Here is a 22,667-nt window from a genome sequence, read left to right as displayed (position 1 = left end):
GAGGCTTGAGCAGTCGAGGGTGGCACGTCTAAACCAAACGATGGTCGGTAACTGAATGATGGAAATACCCTAGAATAACATTCCAGATAAACGTCTCCGGGTTGCCAGTATTCGTTATCGTGTTCTAGTTGTCGCTGAGCGAGTCTTTCACAGAGTATTATAGTTTTCTTTCATTTTAATTCTATTCATTTATCTATTCATTTAGCTACTCAGTTATCAATTTATTCTGAATATTATCCGCTACTTATTTATTTAATTATTATAACTCGTATGGTCTATGTATATATATATATATATATATATATATATATATATATATATATATATATATATATATATATATATATATATATATATCTGCCCAGACCGAACTCTAATAACGTGAAGCTTATAAGAAATAAATCAAAATTATGACTTGGGATAGTTAGAGGAATTCATTGAAATAACGAAATCAATTGCTACAGCTTTAGACTACATTCAATTGTTACCATGGCAAACTTCTGCCTACTTTAATGTCTGTAAGAACTAGATTAAATTGACTGCAGGATTGCAATTTGGACCATTTTACTGTTATTAAAAAACAACTAAAAGAGAGTTTAGAAAAAGGTTTCGGCGTCACGTTTTACCATTCTTAAACACTACCCAAATATATTACAAGTTGATGATCATCACGACTTGTAGAAATACTGTTTTCCTTAACAGGCTGTGTGTCTGATAGTACATTTAAAAACGTAACCTTTATGGAGGAAAATTCTTCTTTTACCGATTAATAGGCTGGGCTGCATTAGTTCTGTTCTATCTACAAACCCTAACACTGACTATATTTTGTACTTTATATCTCAAATACACGACTTACGTGATGTACTCGATAATATAAGCGAGATAGAATTTAATTAAAAATGTTGAACACATATATGTTTAGATCTAAAATTGTTGTATTCTTTTAAAATATATCCATAGCACCAAAAGATAGAATGATGACAAAATAAGATTAATAATCAATAACTATACTGCCAAATGGGTAGACGTGGCAACAACGTCAGTCACCTTTTATCTCGATAGTTTTTCGATGGTGTACATTCGACAATGTTGCGAAACTAAATATGGTTATACGCTTATGGGAATAAATAAAACGAAATTGTGAGGAAACATTTTCCAACAATGCCGGGGGGAGAAACCACAGTTCGGATTGATTAAAATGTAAATATAATATTTCCAAATAAAGAGTTACGATCGTTCGTAGAAACGTGTGCGCGACAGACCGGAAATACAATATTCGCCGTAAAAACTAAGAGAAACCCGAAAATAGTTTTGTTCCGTTAGCACGCGACACGTTTACAGAGGCGGTTGTTTAGTTGAAAAATGCCAGATAAAGTCATTGATATAATCACTATAACTTATTTAATTAATATTATAAATTATTTGTATTGATCGAGATTCCACAAGCCAAAAGTCAAAGAGAACTAAATCTGACGAATAGGGTGGATGTTGCTACAAGTCGCAATTTAATTCATTCATATTTCTCAAAAGTTCTTTATATGCCTGAGACGACATTCATTTATAGATGCCGCGTCACTAAAACACAATGATAAACCAATGATATATTCTTAAAGGCTTAAGTTTTGTTAATTCCAAAAAAGACAGGATTTTTTCTAAAAATATTTTTTGAACCAGAATAAGGGGTAAAATCATACTTTTCTGTATCTTTACTCTATAGTATACAAAAATTTTCAAAATCAAAGCTTAAGATTCACATAAATTCACAATTAAGCCCTGTCTAATAAGATATCTAGATCCATTATCATTATTCTAAAAATAAAATTAGGTACTTAATACTGCCATCTGTTATCGAATACAAAACTCATTGAACAACCTATTGTTAAAACTTTAATATCAACTTGTTTTCGGTAATAACAAGGAGACTTAACAATGGAGATAAATAATAATAAACATGTAGGTGTATAATATAAAAAAAAGCTTCTTACGTCTTCCCGTATAAACATATAATGTTAGAATCTGTTTTTTCGCTCTTCGTCTTATTTCACCCACACAAATTAAAAAAAAAAAGATATAAGGACTGTGTAGAGTCAAGATTTTGTTTATAATAATTGTATGGATTATTTTATTTCCTATTAATACTATATTAGAGAACATGCGTAGAATGAATGTAATTATCTATTAAACAACCTAATGTAACTGTTACTTTACATTTAGTATTATAGATTTATTTAGTATATACAGATAATAATCATTGGACACTTAAAATTATATTATCGGCATTCAGTGCTTTAGTTAGAAGCCTATCAAGCACTTTTAGAAGTTTATGGTGATACTGCTCCGTCATATCCCTATAGTTGGTTTTGTATTCATCGATATGAAAATGTTGATTTATATATCAATCACAAAGACCAACAAGTTGTTCGAAGACAGTTATATGCGTGACCTATTAGACGTAGACCCAGGCCAAGCACTGAAAAATCTTGCAGGCAGTTGAACAGTTGAAGGGATTTCAACCAAACGTATCATGGGATGGAACAAGCGACAAAAAGTTTAAGATTTACACTCAAAATGATTTACTATTGTGATTGGAAGAAGATGTAATTGTTAACAAGTTAACAATTATAACATAACTGAATGAAATCATTCCCTATCAAGAATTTGTATTTTTATCTTTAGTAATGCTGATATTACAGTCCTATATTGCAATTAAATATTAATTTCAGATAACAAGTAAACCTTAACTTTATAACAAGGGGATATATTAAACAATACATTAATTAAGCTTTATCCAGTCTATCTAATCTCTGCAATAATAACAGGATTGTAGTTGAATTTCATTTGGTTTACTTTGGGTCCAAGTTTTTTTATTTTTTTGTGAATTCATGTATCTTTTCTATATGTTTTTACAAGTTAAGCTTCGATCCAAGGGCATTGCAAAATATTTAATATTCATTTCAATTTCAATTTACGGTAACTTAAAATTTTGTGGATTTTTTTAAACGTTTTCGTCGCTAACTTCCTCTTTTAGGCGTCCACTGTGTGCACGGTCTTCGGTGCTCATTTCACCACGTCTAAACTTATCATACCAATCCTTGGTGGTTGATTTTCGTGGAGCAGTGTTCGGAGACTCGGCATCAAGCCAAGGTTTTGCTTCAACTGTATGTTTTCCCTTCAAAAAGAAATATTTTATCAACACGCGAAATTCCTTTTTATCAATTTTTTTCGCAATAACAAAAGGTGTTTCACTCAAAATGTTATCATTCACAAACTAATGATCCGACAGCTGTTAAATTTATACACGCATCTTTTGACGGTTAGGGCTAACTAAAAAACATATGCATTTAATTCTAGTAGCGCTATCTATTTGTCAGGTCGGGGACTATCCTAATATGCTAATCATTGGACGCTCAAAATTATATTCTCGACATTCATTGCTTTAATTAGAAGCCCATCAAGCACTTTTAGAAACTTATGGTGAGTGCTCCGTCATATCCTAATGGTTGGTTACGTATTTAACCATCTGAAAAAGGTGACTTTGATGTCAATTATAAAGAAAAACGAGTTGTTCAAAGACAATTGAATACATCACTTATTGGACGAAGACCCAGCTCAAGCCCTGAAAATTTTACAGGCAGCTTAGCAGTTAAAAGAATTAACTATTTTCAAACGTATTATAATCGTTTATTCACTAAAATAACTGAATGAAATCATTCTCTATCACGAATTTTTATTTTTATCTTGAGTAGTACTGATATCACAGTCCTGACATATATTGCAATTAACTATTAATTCAGATAACAAGTAAACCTTAATTTTATAACAAGGGAATATATGAAACAATACATTAATGAAGGTTTTCCCAGTCTCTACAACAATAATACGATGGTGGTTGAATTTCATTTGGTTTACTTTGCGTCCAAGATTTTTATTTTCTTGTGAATTCATGTAACTTTTCTATATAATTTTATAAGTTAAGCATCAATCCAAGTGTATTCCAACACTTTTTGTCTCATCTGGCTATAATATGTCTTCAGCCACAATCGCATTTTATTTAGATGATGTTGGAGGAGGCTGATATTGGGACCCTCCTGAGATAATAAACTCGTCAGTCAATATTTCAGTAGTAATCTATTATCTTGAGGTAATAGTATAACAATGGATCAAGGACACTGCAATGTGGAACATCTGAATATATTGGATGTAGTTCATTGTATTCGTTATTCTGATTCATCATTAACTCTGTAGCTTCTGTCGGTTAAGATTTTTTTAAGTATTTAAATAAAACTTCAGCTTTTTCTCTGTAGTTTCAAGTATAATCGTTTAGTTATTAATTAATTAGTTATGCTACTAATAGTATCCTAACATATTTTAGTCACTGCTCATTTATTTTATGCAAGAGTTCATTCGCGAGGTATTTTATCAGTTACGTCTATAGTTTTACAACTTATGAGTATATTCTACTATAATATTAATATTAATATTTTTTCATTATAATATGAAATTAGTGTTACTGCATACTAACAAATAACTACAACTAGTATTTTCCACTGAATCATTGAATGATATTGAATTGATAACTCAGACTTTCATCCAAACAACCAATACACTTTCCCGGGCTTGATTTTGAGTTTTGCTTATTACTTAAAGAGTTGTAGCTTGGTGGAGCGATGCGTGTTCATATAATTGGTGACGCGGACGTCATTTTAAGCTGTTGGCAAACTAAATGTACACAGATTCAACTACAATTCAACTACAATGTATCTACAATTCAACTACAATTATTATCATGTCCTGAGGTCGCATTGTTGCATTTGAGCTGAATTTTGCCCAATTTAATGCATAATATTTATATTAAAACATTGTTTCTATAAACTTCCTCACGTTTTATACAGAAATATGGCCAAGGAAATGACAAAATCAATCAGAGTACTTCGCAATATCCTCGCGGTAACCATAAGCTTGTTTAGTCGGTGAAATCGTTGCTATTGCCGAATTAAATAAATTGTATACACTGCCTAACGAAGGATTTCCACGTTTAGAAACAACAGCGATAACAACGCATATAATAACCAAATGATTCTTTAAGAAATAGAGCTCGACTATCTCTATTAACGTGTGAACTTCTACTTTGACCCTGGTATTGAATAGGTGACAATTTCTTCGGCCCTCGCTTGCTCTCATTTACCCTTTGCCCTCTCCCGTCCCCCCTCGTCATCGGTTCACCACGTTTCATTTCAACAACTAAATGGCGTGCGTCGAGAAACAATGCCATAACGATTGCCGTAATCGACGACAGGAAATGTTCCATACTTGACGAAATCGGTATATCCTGCTGGGGCATTTGCATGCGAAAAAAGATCGATTTTTTTCATGCGAAACGTATCAGTTATCGGGCGCCCATCCATAACGTGCACTCTCTTGCGCAGTTCCTTTTATTTGTTTACTTCTTTTTTTTTAATTTGTTTATCGGAGATAAATAATGGTTTAAGGGGTTATACCGTATTAGGTCACGGAAAAATTAACCTTCTCGGGGAATAGAAACTACCCAATAGGTTTACCCACTAACCTACAATCTGTTATTATAATAACTTAAAAACTAGGTATATACAGAGAACGAGCAAAATAATATAAATAATAACAATTAATAATATGTTGGGTCATTGTCATTTTGCTTTTAAAACAGGTAAGATATCTGAAAAATGCATTAATTGTTTTGGATGATGGGAATCCACTCCTTACTCTCTAAGACTCTCCATAACGATTTAATTATATTGAAGATGTTTGACGATATTCTGATCACAACATATAGAAAATATACAAGTTTCAGTTTATTCTTATGCGGCTACAACACGACTAGAAGTCTAAATTTGATTGAAAATTTATTCTAGAAAACAACAAGACGTACAGAACGAGCGTTTTTATTTTATGCAAATAATCAAGAAGTTACTGGGTATTTTGGACCTTCTTGGTAATTATATACATCCTCTAGAAACAGTTTGATTTATAAACAAAGGATTTTGGTTTCATTTGTTTTCGACGAAGCTTTTATCGAAAGTGTATCTTTCGAGTTGTGAAGCATTTTTCAACATGGCTAGTAATGCAAACTTAGAAAATTTATCAACAAATGTGTTAAATATTTTTATTTTGTTAATTTTTCTTAGTTTCTTTTTAGATAAAATTAAAAATTAGGGTTAAGTGCTGCAGCCAAGTCTTCAGTAAAACTGTTGGGAGTCTAGATGATAAAATGTTTAGAATGGAGTAAGTCTTTTTTATTTTTGATGTCATCATTATGTTAAATGAAGTGTAAATAATATAGTTGCTACTAATTCCTTTCACTTTGGATGTACTTTATGTTTGTGATAGTATTTATAATTCTCTTTAGGGAACAGTGGAAAATCCGACAAGATATAACCATCCCGGTCACACCAGTATTCAGGCTGGGTAAGATCGGATGTCTTTCTTCTGGGATGGTCTTTAAGTTGGTCACTGGCCAGTCGGTAGGCTAAATGCCGAGGACCGTGGTTCAGAGCCCGCGTCAAACTGTAGGACCAGTCCAGATAAACCCTCGTTGGTAAAAAGGAGACAATATTTTTGAAAAAATCCGTTTATTTATTTCGGAGCATACAGAATGGATGCTGTTGATCGATAAACTGTTTGACAGTATCAATTCAATCAACTAGTAAGGTCTCGGCTATTCAATTTAATCCCCAGATTATGCACAACACTTAATAAGCAATCAACTTTATTAAGCATTCTCAACGAGATATAACTAGAAAGATCGTAGTTAAGTGTTGTTTGTTTTGGTGGGTGAGAAAGGTCAACAAATTCGCCAAAGGCAAGAGTGAAGCGTCTCTTATAGTAACATCTAAATATAATTCAGCTTATATGGATGACGTACAATAAATATATGTCAAATAAAATATTTAAAAATACATAGTCTTCAACATAATATACATTGTCCCTTGTTGTGTATTTAGCTCAGTTATATTTATGATAATAAAAATATTTCATATTAAAAGTATAAATTGTTTTAAAAACAATTATATTAGGTGTTTGCATTTAATCGATAAAGACATGAAAGTATATATAAATAAAGTTCATCAATGAAGAAGAATGACTGCACCATGACTCCGAAATCAAACGAATTCACTAAGTTATTAAAAATTTCGTTAAAAAAAATGTGGAAGCAATATTATTATAGAACAATTTGAAGGAAATCACACAATTGAAACGAACCAAGTCACACGCAAAAAGTTATAGTGTTATTATTAGCTTTAGTCTAATTTAATTTTCAACTGGAGAAATACATACAAGATGTTTAAACTAATTTATAATTAAGATTGTATTAAGCCTATCCAATAAAAGGTGTTATAAAAAAAGGTTTAAAAATAAAATGGAATAATCTAAATTACATTCTGATGTAATATACTAATATTAAACCAGAATTGTACTTCGCAAAAATAATTTTGATATAAACTTTTTCTATAAACAATTTTCTGATGCAACCTAACTTCAAAATGTAATGTGATACTAAATGAAATTCCTTTTAATTGCAGAACGATTCCTAGAAGCTTCATCAGATTTTAATACCAGGTATTTCTCATATTCTCTTTTATTTTTAACAATACATATGAAAAAGTTTCACAGGTCAGATCAGTGTTACAAGCCCGATATATTAATGGTCCTTTGTGTCTAATAAATTGTTTCATGAGATAATTCATAGTACAATTTTAATTTACAATTAATTTATTACTACTTTTCCTATGTACTTGGATTAATTAACAAGCAAGACGAGTGCGAGAAAATACATCAATATGTATTCCACAATTATAAAATTATAATAACTTACAGCTATAGTTTACACTAAATGTATACGCTTTATATAAGTTCGTATGGTTTTGTTCGCTTGAATCTCCTGATATCCTGCGCGCTGTCCAGCAGTTGTATTGCTTCCATTTGATTTCCAGGTAATCGTGCAGTTCTTCGTTGGTTACATAGCGATAGGCATTGGTAATCAATCGAAGAACCTTGTTTTGACAGCGTTGTATAACTAGTTGATTTGAATTTTTAGTGCAACCCCATATTTGCACCCCATAGGTCCAAATTGGCTTTATAGTTGTATTATGGATCAACCTCTTTGATTTTAGAGTATCTTCCGACTAACCAATATAGTTGTTTTATTTTGGTTCTAATGTATTTTGCATTTTGTCTAACGTGATGTTTCCAATTTAATCTACCGTCAAGATGGATTCCAAGGTATTTAGCTGATTCTGCTTGAGGAATCGGGCATCCATTGAGTGATATAATTAAGTTTTTATTATTTCGCCGCAATGCAAAATTAATGTGGACAGATTTGGAGCTATTACGTTGAATTTTCCAATCTTTCGTCCATTTGTAGATTTTGTTGACTGCCACTTGCACCTTTTCTATTGCCCTAGACAGAGATATATCTTTTGCCATAATAACTGTATCATCAGCAAAGGTTCCAAGAAGTGTTTCTTTTGTTGTTGGAATGTCAGCAGTGTAGAGCAGATACAGAAGAGGTCCTAAGACGCTACCTTGTGGAATTCCAGCAGAGATATTTTTAAATGTCGAGAACGCCATTTCGTGCGATACTCTAAATTTTCTTCCGAATAAATATGACTCCAGCAATTGACAATAGTTACGCGGTAACAATTTGCTCAACTTACAGATAATCCCAAATGCCAAACCCGATGAAAAGCTTGTGAGACATCCAGGCATATTGCAAGGCAGTATTTGTTTTCCTCAAACGCTCTTTCAATAGCCGCAGTTAATCTGTGCACTTGATCGATTGTTGAATGGTGATTTCAAAAAACAAACTGGAAATCTGGTATTGTCACCAAATGTTTAACACGTTTAAATATTAGTTTCTCAAATAGTTTTGATATTGCCGGTAGTAGAGAAATAGGCCTGTAAGATTCGACTTGTTCAGCAGGTTTGTCAGGTTTTTGAGCATAATTATTTTTGCCACCTTAAAGCATTCCGGGACATGCTTCAGCCTTAAACAGGCATTAAATATATATGTCAACATGATGATTGCTTTTTATGGCAGTTCTTTCAATAGTCTAGGTGAAATGTCACCTATACCAAGTGCCTTTTTAGGATTGAGATTATCAATTTCAGTGGCAACTTCCAGTGAAGAAATAAGATTTAGATCTACATCGGGTTGATAAACAGGAGATGTATCCATGGTAGATTCTATAGCACTAGGTTGAAATATGTTAGCTAAGTATTGTGCGAATAATTCAGCTTTTTCATTGTCGCGTCGAACCCATTCATTTCGATCATTTTTAATTGGCGGTACTCGAATAATTGGTCTTTTAAATCTTCGAGTTGCTTTCCATAGCGAATAATCTTTGTCTGCTTGTGGGCTTAATTCACTTACATACTTTTGAAAGCAATTCTGTTTATATTCTTTGATGTTTTGATTCGTCTGATTACTAATTCTATTAAAAGTAGTTTTGTCTGCAGCATTTCTGGTTCTGTGCCATACTCTTCTAGCTTTTCGCCTTTCCTTTATTATTTCTCTAATTTCGAGGGGTAAAGTATTTCATATTCTGACTTCTCTCTTGCTACTGGGGTAGCATCTTTTGCAGTTGACCCAATTTGTTCAGGTATATGTTTGGTTTGTTGCTCACGATCATCTATAGTTTCAAGTCTTACTTTTAAAATGATTTGTTCCTGTAGTATTAATCTGAATTTGTCGCAGTCAGTATATTTGTTGGTAAGATTAGGCTTTTTTGCTTTTCTTAGGATTGTGGCGCACAGTGTTTAATTAATTTACTTAACTTTTTGACTCAGGTAACATTAATCATAAAATTTCAGAGTCTTTGGTATTTGTACTACCAACATTCCGCCGTTAAAGGACTTATCATATAAAATTAACCACTTCTAATTTTCTGAACTTAATGGGTATCCACTATATTGCTAAAACTTGACATTTAATGATTTATTTAATGGATATACGTCAAGATCAATTAACACATTACATAAAAAGCAGAGCAGATCAGACTCAAAGTCAAAGAACTGTACGGTTAGTCGGAAGATACTCCCTACTGCAAAAACAAGTTAAAAATCAGAAGATTGAAGCGACCTAAAGCACACGAACTTTATAGTGTTGTTAGTTGAGCTTTAGCTTAAGCAGTTTAATTTAATTTTAATTTGGGAAATGCATACTGATATGTATTGATGCAAATACAACAGAATAATAGTAACAAATTAATTAGTAAATTAAAATTGTACGAATTGTATGTGAAAATCAACATTAATTGGTGAAAAAGCACTTGCTTTCAAGTTCACAAAACTATATCCATCAAAACAAAAATATCGAAAAATAACTTTGATAAATAATTATTTTTGAGCTCAAAATTTCAAAATATAAAAGGCACCTCTCTTAATACCACATCAATCAAGTAGATACTGAGGTAATATATATAAATAAATCTTTTGACTACAAATAAAACATAAATATAAATTTCTTTTTAAAATAAAAAAGTTAAATTTCTCATTGGTGCGTTTATTTAATTTCATAACAAAATGTCTTTATTTTATCCGATTCTGTTTTACTGGTATAAGAAAAATATCTTAAAATAATTTTCTACAAATAATGTGCTATAATTTGCATCAGCATATAGCCGTCAAAGATGTCATATAAAATCGATAGTCGACCTCTAATACTAGCTAATATGGTGGTACAATATAATACGATGGTTGTTTTATATTTTGGGATTGTGTTAAATTAAAATTGTTAATGGTAACATTAGATATAGAAGATAGGTTTTTAATGAAGAATTTGCTTGATAATAATGTTATACTCAGTTTTATGGTATGAGTACCATTTGTGATACATTAATGCGCATTAATGAACTCAATTTTTAACGTTTTTAAAGTTCGGTTTTGCGTTTGATTTCATAAAAAATGTTTCGTAACTTTTCTGAATACAAACAGGAAAACAGAAAAAGAGAAACAAATTGAATAATAGATAAATTCTGAGTATTAGATACATCAACAAAATGTGTAGTATTATTTCCTTTTAACAATCTTTAATATTGATAACGATAACATAATACAAATAACAATTTTCCCAGATTCTAAAACATACATTCCATGATATGGTGAACTTATCAGTAACTAGTATTGGCTTTTTCGCCGAAACCATCGCTTACCATCAAGAGAAACACCTCAAAACGTCGGATTCCTCTTAAATCCACGGTAAAAAAATATTCCCCACAAAACACACACACAAAACACGCTCACATAACCGATCGGCGATCGCGAACCAACGCGCAAAATATTAAATAAGATCGGAGACTATGTCAACAAGCAAATAATGTCGCACGACTGACAAAACGGGCCACCGCCAACTAGGATGCCGTTAATATAAATATAAATAATGTGGTGTTACCAATGGCCGGTCCCCCCTCTTCCGCCATCGTCGAAGGAAAGGTGACGGGGGACCGGGAGAGGGAGAGGAACGGGTTCCTTACGATTCTAATTCATTAAATCGCGTCTAATCTGGCGGATTTATAATAGCGGCACGGTCCAGATATGCCACGTGGTACGACGTCGTAGCCTCCTTTTTTTTATTTCTTCCTGGAAGATGCGGATTGATTTTAATTTCGAAATTAACAAGATCTGTTTTCAGAAGATGGGGAATACGAACACAGGCAGGACTTTATCGGACTGTTGGTGAAACATGGTCTTATCATCATATGTTTTTACGAATAAAAAAATCAGCTTTTTTGTTAGGTTTTTAAATCGGTTTTTTTCGCAAGATTCGGATAGTAGCAGATACATTTTTAGTTTTTTAATAGAGCATTGTTTCTTTATCACTACATAGTATAAAACAAAGTCGCCTTTTCTGTCCCTATATCCCTATGTGCGCTTAAATCTTTAAAACTACGCAACGGATTTTGATGCGGTTTTTTTCAATAGATAGAGTGATTCAAGAGGAAGGCTGCCTAACCCTACGAGTTAGATCAAATTAATGTACTACAGTATTGTACACCATAAAAAGGTCTACAGAAAAGTCCGCGATGGTATATGTTTATCTTTTAGGGATAACCCACATTAACCATTTTTATTGTTTACTTTTTACGTGAGAAAATGGCTTATTTACGAAGCTATTTTAAGCAATACGGCATTAATCCTTATCGAATTAAGTACCTTAAATACAGTGTGCAATTAATATAGATCAATATGGTTCCTTACAGCATGTAAATTAAACAAATATTTTCGGAGATATTACAAATTTAAAATTTGCGTTTAAAAATGTGTAATGTAATAAAAATTGTATGAATTTAGATATTCCAAAGATAGCAGGAAATCTTCATAGTAAGTATAGGGGAAGAGGAATTGTTTTACTCCAAATTTAATGCGTGCAGGCCAAGGGCAGTAATGAATGAACCAAAAATACTGGATCGATTTTAATCATGTTTTCATTGAGTGACATAGGCATATATATTTTATGCCCGTGCAAAGTCGGAGCGGGCCGCTATGTTTTTATATACAACGTTCATATTTTTTCTGTAGTGTATTTAATTTAGTATCAGCATTGCACCCGTGCGAAGCCGGGGCGGGTCGCTAGTATATACTATTCTGAAGCTCGCTAAAATTTTGTTATAGATACATAATCCCCGAGCTGGAAAAAATACATGTTTTGGTTTGATAAAAATACAAATTACAAAATAGTCTGTCATATATATATTTAAAATACGAAATACAAAATAATTTTAATTCGTACATTTGAAATGTAAAATACAAAAAAAAAACAGTATTTTAACCATTTGTATTTAAATTAAAAAATACAGTCAATCCAGCCAGTTAATCACTAAAAGAGGAACTTCAAATCAGATCGGATAGTAATAGACGTTTTATTCTACGAACATCACTGTCTTTTCGCATATTTAGCTGATTCGCGAGTACATTGGGATGCACTGACACTCTTTCGAAGTACAAACACGTTGAAATACACTCGTTAATCGTTCTAGAGGAAAATCGCGTTGTATCACTTCATTTGAAACATTTTTTTTTCTATATTTTAAAACCTCCTTTTACCAACTAGGGGTTTATCTGGACGGACCTACAGTTTAACGTGGGCACCGAACCACGGCGGTCAGCATTAAGCCTACCGACTGGCGAGTGACCCAGAAGACATCCGGTCTGACCCAGCCTGGTTACTGGCGTGACTGAGATCATTTTTCTTGTCGGATTTTATACTCTTACCTAGGACAGTCACAAACATAAATTTACCACCTTGTCACAGCAGGATTCAAACCCGCGGCTATCGCAACACTAAGAGGACCGTCCTGTCGCCTTTACTATTGCGCCAACCAAGCCGGCATTTGAAACATATTACCAAACATCGACAATGGCACGCAACACTTTATTTTGGAATCGTTGTATGATGGATATATTAGACTTGCTATCAGTTCCCCATGGTTGTATTCCATATGATAAAATACGCTTGAGTATAAATTTATAGAATAATATCTAGTTATCTAATAATAACTTGGATTTGCGCCCGATAAGCCAATACATTTGATAGAGTTTAAGTCCAAGTTGTTTACGTTTGGCGAGTATGTGATTCTTCCAAGTTAGGCGTCGGTCTAGGTGCGTACCAAGATATTTAGTATCCCCTGTTTGCGGGAGTTAATAATTATTAATATAGACTTATGGACATATTCTTTTACGGAGCGTAAAAGTCATATGACTAGATTTTGTTTCGTTGGCTTTTATACGCCTTCTTTTCAGTCACTTAATTGGTGCTAAGGCTGGATCTTCATGAGGGCCTAAGACCGCCGTGTCGTCTGCGTATGTTGCCACGGTGGTTATTTTTGTTGTAGGTAAATCGGCTGTGTACAAAAGATATAGTACTGGATCCAGTACACTACCTGGCGAAACTCCTGAATATATTACATGTAATTCGGCATGTTCATTGCCTTGTTTTACGGTAAAATTACGATCTATGAAGTAAGATTTCAGTAGCTCATAATTCGGATGAGGAAGAAGTTTCTTTAATTTAACCAGCAATCTCGTATACCATACTTTATCAAAGGCCTGAGATATCTCTAGAAATGCAGCTGAATAATATCATTTGGCGTTTAAGTGTATATTTATTTTGTTAACAGGTCTATGCAGTTGTTCTATTGTTCCATGCTTATTGCGAAATCCAAATTGGTGTTCTGGAATTATCTTCCTTTTTTCTATCATATAATTGAGACTCTTTATGCACAGTTTTCCTGGGTTGAGAGTCATTATTATTTGAGCTACTTTCCAAATGCTGGGAAAATAATTAATTCGTAATATAACATTGAATATGAATGTTAATAATTTTACCCACTTCTTTGATAGTTCTTGTAATATTTTTACAACTCTTTAACTGTACAATTTAAATGTATCTGCTAAAGAAAATAATCTTCATACAGATCCTGATGAGCACACATTTCTATTATATTATATGAATACATCTTTTTATAAGTCTGATACACTTTTTGATCCTTATCGTTTATGGAGCTGGCTAACTCTCACTCACATTTTTGATGTCTGTTGACAAGTATTAAAAAAACTATATGCAATTTTTGTTTATATTCTGTGATGATTAACTCTGCAGACCAAAAAGATGATATTAATATTTAGAGACAAGCTATGCCCCACTTAGCAACCTCATTAAGGTTGTGCCATTATACAATTTTCAGGCATTTTAGCAGTATGTTGTTGCAGTCTCTCCTTTATTTTATTTCCAGGTCCTGACATACCAATAAGATCACAATAATTTTACATGTTGGGACAATTTTAAACAACAGTATTAATCAGCAAATATATATATCAAATTAATATTACGTTTCTTAATACATAAAGTAGAATATTATCAGTGATTAAATAACACAACAGTGTTGAAGTGACTACAAAAACAAATAAATATTTAATTAATAGTAGTTCGATTAAAACAATTGAAGAGTACTCGATACAACAATTTATCAAAATATTTCAAGACATTAGATGACAGATCGCATTCAAATTTTGCTACCGAGTTACAGATATCTTTCCAGGTTATTGATAAAAATGTAATATCATAATTATCATTTATAGATTATTGGAAATCTGTAAAAATTAATCTAATCTCAACTGCTGGTTCATTATGACACGTCATGAATTTGACAAAGCAGATTCATTTCACTCGACTATGGGAATTTCAGGATTGCAGAAACAATGGATCCTTCTGTAGTTACTGGAAAAGGGATTTTTTCCTATTGATATATAAACGTTGGTTTTCCATACTTACAAAGCTTAACCGCTTAAGAGACCGTATTCTCAAGAAGATTTCTCGAAATTTAAATTATTTTCAGTCAAGCAACTGTACTGATTAGTCTAAAATACTCTCAACTTGACCAAAAATCAATGAGATTAGTTTATCAGTCAATCATAAAACCAATTTTGACCTGTGGAGTTACACTAAGAGATCAAAGCAACTAGTCATCCAATGTACCCAAAACAAAGTTATTGGAATGCAACGAAGAGAGATTACCTCGAAATCAAATAGATACAAGAAGTGATCCAAGATTTCATTTTAAAACACGAAATAAGGCTGCTAAATCACAGCAACGTGGAAGCGATGTAGCTACTGGACAACACGCAGGAAATCAGAAGATTGAAGCGAACCAAACCAGACGAACTTGTTTAGTGTATAAGTGTATTCTTAACTTTAGCTTAAGTAGATTAGTTTTAACTAATTTTTAACAAATTTTTAATTAACTTGTAAATTAAGATTGTACTAAGCATATCTAATGTAAGGATGTAATTAATAAAGAAAAGGATGAAAGTTCGAAAAAACATTTACTATTTTCTTATTTACATTACCGATTTTGTTTTAATAGTATAAATATATCGATTATTGATGATAATGAAGAAGTAAGTATTCAAAAATGCATATACATAGCAAGATTTCATAGATGCTAAGTTCAGATGCAAGGAGCATATAAAAATGCGACAAACTCACTCAACAAAACATTAAGTCCAGGAAAATTCTGGGTGGTACTCTGAAGAGTTGTCAATTTATAACAAGCTGATTCTATATAAGCAAATATTAAGACCAGAGTAAAGCTACGTAATTCAATAGTAACTTCAATATGCCAGTGATCAAAAGTTTTAAAATAAAGTACTGAACTGTATTGTGAATGCGCCTTGGTATATAGACGTCTGTTACATCCATCGTAGACACTATCAGAAGATTTGGCGATTCCCATCAAAGAAGACTCCAAAACCAAAAAATACGAAGACTAGTGATCAGAAATGTGCATAATGTTATTAGACCTCTCAAACGAAAAAACCATCTGATCTTACTAATATCTGAACACTAAGTGATTCAATGGAAGATATCTTAGTTGTAGTTACTAGTTTGTATGTTAAGACAGATGAAAATTAATAGTTTTAATAAATGCATTAAAAATAGTTAGTGAAAATATTCTAATGAAATGTAAATCTACCATTGAAGACATACAGCTGAATCAACAACATAATCAGCTCTGTAGATATCTAGCCAATAAATCGTTGCCCCATAGAATGGAGTGGTGGAATTGTTTACATCGACGACTTTATACGATAAATTTAATAAGATCTAATTCATAACGAGATCGTTATATATTCATTTAGATAAATTTCTTTATCTGGCATAATCTGTACTTATCTGGTATCAAAATAACTGTTAACAATTAATTATTATTTTCAATTCTCTAAAACTAGTGTTCTATTGATTCTGCTACAAACCTATTCAAAACAAATGCACTCTAGCTAACAATTTATTGTTACTGTATTATGTTAGAATATTCATTCAGGATTATCAAATACAACATCGAGCATCGTCACAATTTCAGTACGTACCCACCCAATACTTGTAACAAAGCGTGTTCAATGTGAGTTTGATGATTTTACCAGAGTCTAATGTCGCGTGTTTGCCTTTGCTAAAACTCACTGGAAAACACTTGAACATCGCTTACACCACGCCAAGCACCAAAACACACTGCCATAGTTCGCACTCACCAATACTGGGAATCGAAACTGTAATCTAATCATTGATAACATATATTTTTCCTATTTAGTAACATTTGAAGTGATAAATATTTCGATCGAAATCGATAACCGATTACGTCACAACATTCTTTGGAATGGATGTATCTTTTAGACGAAGAAGATTAGGTTGTTGATAGATAGGTGGGAATATCCAACGATGATTTACGATGATATTTCGATTTTTCATGGTAATGGTAGATATTCCTTTAAAACCAATTTTATACAATCATCGCACAGGTCAAAGTCCGGATTATATGGAGGAGGGAAAATTACTATCCAATCTCACTCGTTATTTGCTTAACGGGCATGGTGTGTGGATCCTCAATATAACAATGTATTAATAATTCAGTAGAAACTGCAAACAAGTGCTTTATTTTTGTTTGAAGGCAGAAAAAGATCCACATTTTTTGGGTAAATATTGCAAGGTGAGAAACAACAGATATGTAAGTATTTCTATATCTTATAAAGGTACTATCGAAATTGTGAAAGTGACACTCCAGAAATCAAGCACATCATATCTCAATCATTCCACAAACATCAGCTCAGCTCAAGTTTTTCTGAAAATGCGCTTGTTCGCGAGTTGGTCGACATGTTGGGAGATTAGCACCGCGTCACAGCTAACCTCCCCTTTTCCGGCTGAAACAACTTCATCCATCGCTGCAGCCATAACTTTTGCCTCCATAGGACAGTATCCAGTCGTGTGTTAACTCAAGTTCGCGAATTAATAGTTAGTTTCATTATCTGTTATTTCGCCGGGTTCTCATACCCAATAATGGTTGCCCGATTAGCTGGTGCCATATCCCCAAATTTAATGCAGTAGCAGTAGCGACCCACAAGGGTCAACTATGAGGAGGTTTCGGCTTAGCGTATTGGTAAGCCCAGAGGCAGTCCCACATAACCCGGTCCAACTTGTCACTCCGGGGCAAGTATCCGCGACCTGCATTCTCATGCATTCCACCGCCTGGTTTTAGGCCAGAACAAAAAAAATCTATCGAAGTAAATAACTTTATTGTTGTTTTACTTACTAAATAATATGGAAAATTATATTTAACAGTGATGTGATCTAACATTCATACTAATTCCATATTCCCAAAAATTAAAGAAGAATATTAACCAAATACAATCTTTCAAAAAATATTGATTAAGTTCCATCATCGCTAAATAATTATCAACTAAAATCATAATGTAATAAATACTTTTGATTATTATGCAGAAAATGTTGAAATGATAATCTTATCATTTCTTTAATTTACAATATCACTTTATCTTGCCGTTATATTTATAAATGTAGTAACATGAAGTAACATAAAATAACATTTGATAAAATTAAAGCTTGTTGCACCATCCGTAATAATAATTTTCTCCTTCAAATTACATGTATTTGTCGTTTTTATTTACACATATTTCTAAAAGGCCTATCAGACTAAAAAACATATTTAACATTAAATAAAATTGTTCTACAGCTTCAATCGTAATTGATAATTTCAAATAATCTATAATAAGTGTAATTTATTTTCCTAGAATGTATATAATGGATACATTATATACTGGTTTATCATAAATATCAGGAGTGTGAATACATTCTTGCTGTATTCGTATCATATATATATATATATATATATATATATATATATATATATATATATATATATGTGATACGATATATATGTGCACCATAAAAACACTTATTTAGAAGGTTTCTCATATCTCATATGATAGGACATCTCATATTATATGGTTAGTTCTTAAAACGTTAAAGTTCTTAAACGTTAGTTAAAAAACCAACTTTTACACTGAACTACTTCCGATTTTTCGTCACATCAGTTCATCAATAACATTATACACCAATATATGATTATTTTAGATAAAAAAATATGTCAGAACTTTGTACGTGCCTTTGAAATTTGAAGGCTTCTCTCCTTTTCCCCACTACCCCCGTCAGATACTGAATTGGTTCCAATGGGACCACCTCGGAAGTGCACCTTTTCGAATCAAAAGAGAATTGTGCAAATCAGTTCATAACTGACGGAGAAATCAGCGAACATACATTTAAAAAATATACAGTCGAACATAGAACCTCCTCCTTTTTCGAAGTCATTTAAAAAACGCCTATAAAGAAAAAAACAGTTGTCTCTAACGCAGAACCGTGAGTGTAAACTAGAATAATGTCCATATTATATCCATTAAACCCCCCATATTTACATAATACATTAAATTTATCGCGGCGAAGACAGGGGGGGGGTGTTATTGACGATAAAAAAAGAGCTCACACGTCGCAGGGGTGGGAATTGGTCCAGGACATCGCCGTGGAGAGATACCGTTGTCCAGGGGATCGATCCAACTCAGATTTTTAACCTTGACCTAACCTCTACACACGTGATAAATGCCGCCTCCATCTCGTGCGCTCCGACATCTCCCTGCAGCCTCTACGCCGCCAGAAGAAATTATTACGATATTTAACACACAATAAAATATTTTTACAAAAAAAAAACTGAACCGATTTCAAAAAATAAATAAGGAACTCACTAAAATGTAAAAAATAATCAAACTTAGACTTTTAACACAAAAAAAAAGTTTTAAAATAAAATATTTACTGAATTTTTTTTTTATGAACTCGGTACCGTGTCCAAAAAATTATATTAAATTATATTTGTTTTGTTTATTTTCAAATTGGCGATTGACATAAAATTATATTATTATTTTTGTATTGTTTTGTATTAGTTAAATATTTTATTTAAAACGTTTTTTTTACTTTTTAGTCAGTTCCTTATTTAATTTTTGAAGTAGGCTCAATTGTTTTTATTAAAAATATGTTTTATTGGCAATATTACAATGCTATTGGAATTATACCTGTAAATATTGAGAAGGACAAAAAGCAATTGAGGTTTGTTACGTTTTTTCAACGCGAATTTATTCGTTGTAGTAACTGCGTACATCTTAATTCATCAAGTTAATAATGTTTATTTTGCCGGCTTGGTGGCGCAGTGGTAAAGGCGATAGGACGGCCCTCCTAGTGTTGCGATAGCCGCGGGTTCGAATCCTGCTTTAGTACGGTCGTAAATTTATGTTTGTGACTGTTTAATATTTGCGATTGCCCTAGGCAAGAGTGTAAAATCCGACAGGGAAAATGATCTCAGTCACGCCAGTAACCAGGCTGGGTCAGACCGGATGTCTTCGGGGTCACTCGCCAGTCGGTAGGCTTAATGCAGTGGACCGTGGTTCGGTGCCCACGTTAAACCATAGGACCAGTCCATATAAACACATAGTTGGTAAAAGGAGACCTTAAAATGTTTATTTTGAATTTGCCTTATAAATTAGTTTTATAGATTTTATTTTATTTCAAGTGTTATTGTGCAAAATCGATACAGCGTATTTTATTCAAATTATTGTCGCAGAACGATATGTCTTTGGTGTCAAAACTACTACTTCTAAAGCGTCAAAACCAGTATTCCCATGTTGAAATCGATGGAGCATGTAGAACTGTTTTGTTCACTCTAAAAGTCAAGCCTGAGTGAGGCTTCAACATGAAAGTAGTTACAAATGTACTCGATGCGATTTAATACACAGTAACATAATCTGTTGTAAATCCATAAAATTAATTTATAAGTCTGATATATACCATATACATTGACGTCCTTTGCTGGGAACATGCATTAATTTGCCATTAGTCTTTAAATGTTTTAAAGAAGTTTGGAAACGGTTTTAGTGAACTAAGTGAAAGAAGAGGAAGGCCCAATATATGAAGCAGGAATTGCTGATTGAAATATTGTAAATAAAAGTACTACCGTAAGGCTTAGACTGAACGTAAATTTCTCCGAAACATTAAGCGTGTTTGGATTTTTGCTATTTTCAAAAAATTCGAAAGTTAAAAAGATTTTCAATTTCATATTAGCAGGAATTGCAAACTTCCCTAGTTCGTGTCAACGAGGGCACGCTATTTTCTTGAAGTCCCCCACTTTATCAGCCTGTAACCTTTTGCATTTTAATTTTTTAAACTTTATGGATTCTTTAAACATTAAAATATACCTAGTCAAGAATGGAGAGTAACAATATTAGCACTACAGATGTTTTATTGTTTAAAAATTGTTTTAGTCAAAAATGAAGAGTAAAAATATTGTTTTCCCTGCATCCCCTTAATTAATTAATGTAATTGGTATTCCAGTGAAGGCTCGAATCCAACATGTTTGTTAATATAATGTTGAAAAAAGAAATATTAAAATAAAATAGACACACAACTTGAAATCACGTGAAAATAATATCATACTGTGTATTAGTATCAAGAAATCTTGAACATTCCTTGATTTCCATTAAAAATATTTTATAGTAATATTTTTGTTAAATATTAAAAAATTCAAATCAACATACATCTATAGAAATTATTGACATATTTTTACCGTTTATTGATTTTAGATAAGATAAACTCCACTGACACTGAAGTACATTTTATATAGAAATTTTATAAACCACTTTAACACGGAACACGGGCACGGGAAATGGTGGCGAATTTTTTTTAATTGAACAAAAAAATATCGATTATGTACGTACGTCATCCCAAACCGTCCGCATTATTAGCCTGACCTGACACACTTTGATTTACATCTGTTGCCCAAGGCATAAACATTTTTAAAAAGATATATCGTCCGCAAAAACAAACTGGATGATCATTAAAAGGAAATACTTTTTGACAAGCTTGCTGAGAGAGCTTGCCGTTCAGTAAAAAATTAGCCAGGTATATAAATTTATATCATTAGGTGCTGCCATGTATTTATATGTATTGGTAATAATGCGAGCTACCAATGTAAACAACTGTTAAAGAACCTAACTTAACTAACTTTGAACTTCATATACTTTGCTTCATCATATACCAATTGTCGGGTGTGATTTCAACGATTTAACGATTTTTTTTTTCAATTTTATTTAAAAAGCAGCCTGGAGAATCAAAAAAGTTCGAAGTCAATAAATTGCGAGACTTATTCAGCTTAAACTGTCAAAGAAGTTTCAGGCAGCTTCGGAGTTCATGTATTAACAATAACCAGGTATTTGCATTCGATGAGAACAAACTAAACCAGAAAAAATGGCAAAAGTCATGGGTTAGTCCAGGAGAGTTATCTCTATCGACACCAAACAGTAACATTTATGACTATAAAGTCTTACGTGCATATATGGCGGAATCAACAAGGTGTACTGTATTAATAAGTTAATAAAACCAAATGAAATGCTAGTGAAGATGTCTTTCAATGCCAATTGAATAAATTAAATGATGTATTATTGCAGAAATGACCAGCAATATCGAGTAACACGATGCAAAAGTTGTGAAGACTCTTAAGCTCGACTGGGAATCTCTAAAACACCCAGTATACTCACTAGACTACCTATTTTGATCGGTAGAGTCAATCGAACCAAAAATAGCAACTGAAACAGTCGATAGTAAAAACTAGTCAATTACTAAACAGTCGAGAGTCAATTTCAGTCGATAGTTCCCAACACTACACAATATCTTACACAGTACTTAAATTTTCTTTACATTGCTACCCTGGGTACAGTCCCCACAGCTCTATATCATATAGTCATATTGGTTT

The 22,667-nt window shown here is 32.5% G+C and overlaps 1 protein-coding gene across 10 annotated transcripts in view; it reads right to left on the bottom strand.

Moving 5' to 3' along the window:
- The window catches only part of trio (trio Rho guanine nucleotide exchange factor), a 379,571-nt gene that overhangs the window by 73,681 nt on the left and 283,223 nt on the right, over positions 1-22,667 (bottom strand). The gene's annotated exons all lie outside the window — the stretch shown is intronic.

The sequence above is a fragment of the Rhynchophorus ferrugineus genome, unplaced genomic scaffold, assembly GCF_030347505.1.
Source record: "Rhynchophorus ferrugineus isolate W39M unplaced genomic scaffold, kcgeb_rfMv2 rfM10, whole genome shotgun sequence".
In the NCBI taxonomy this organism is placed as follows: domain Eukaryota; kingdom Metazoa; phylum Arthropoda; class Insecta; order Coleoptera; family Curculionidae; genus Rhynchophorus; species Rhynchophorus ferrugineus.
Note: the sequence above shows the minus strand (reverse complement) of the source record. Positions and strands in the feature narration are given on the sequence as shown.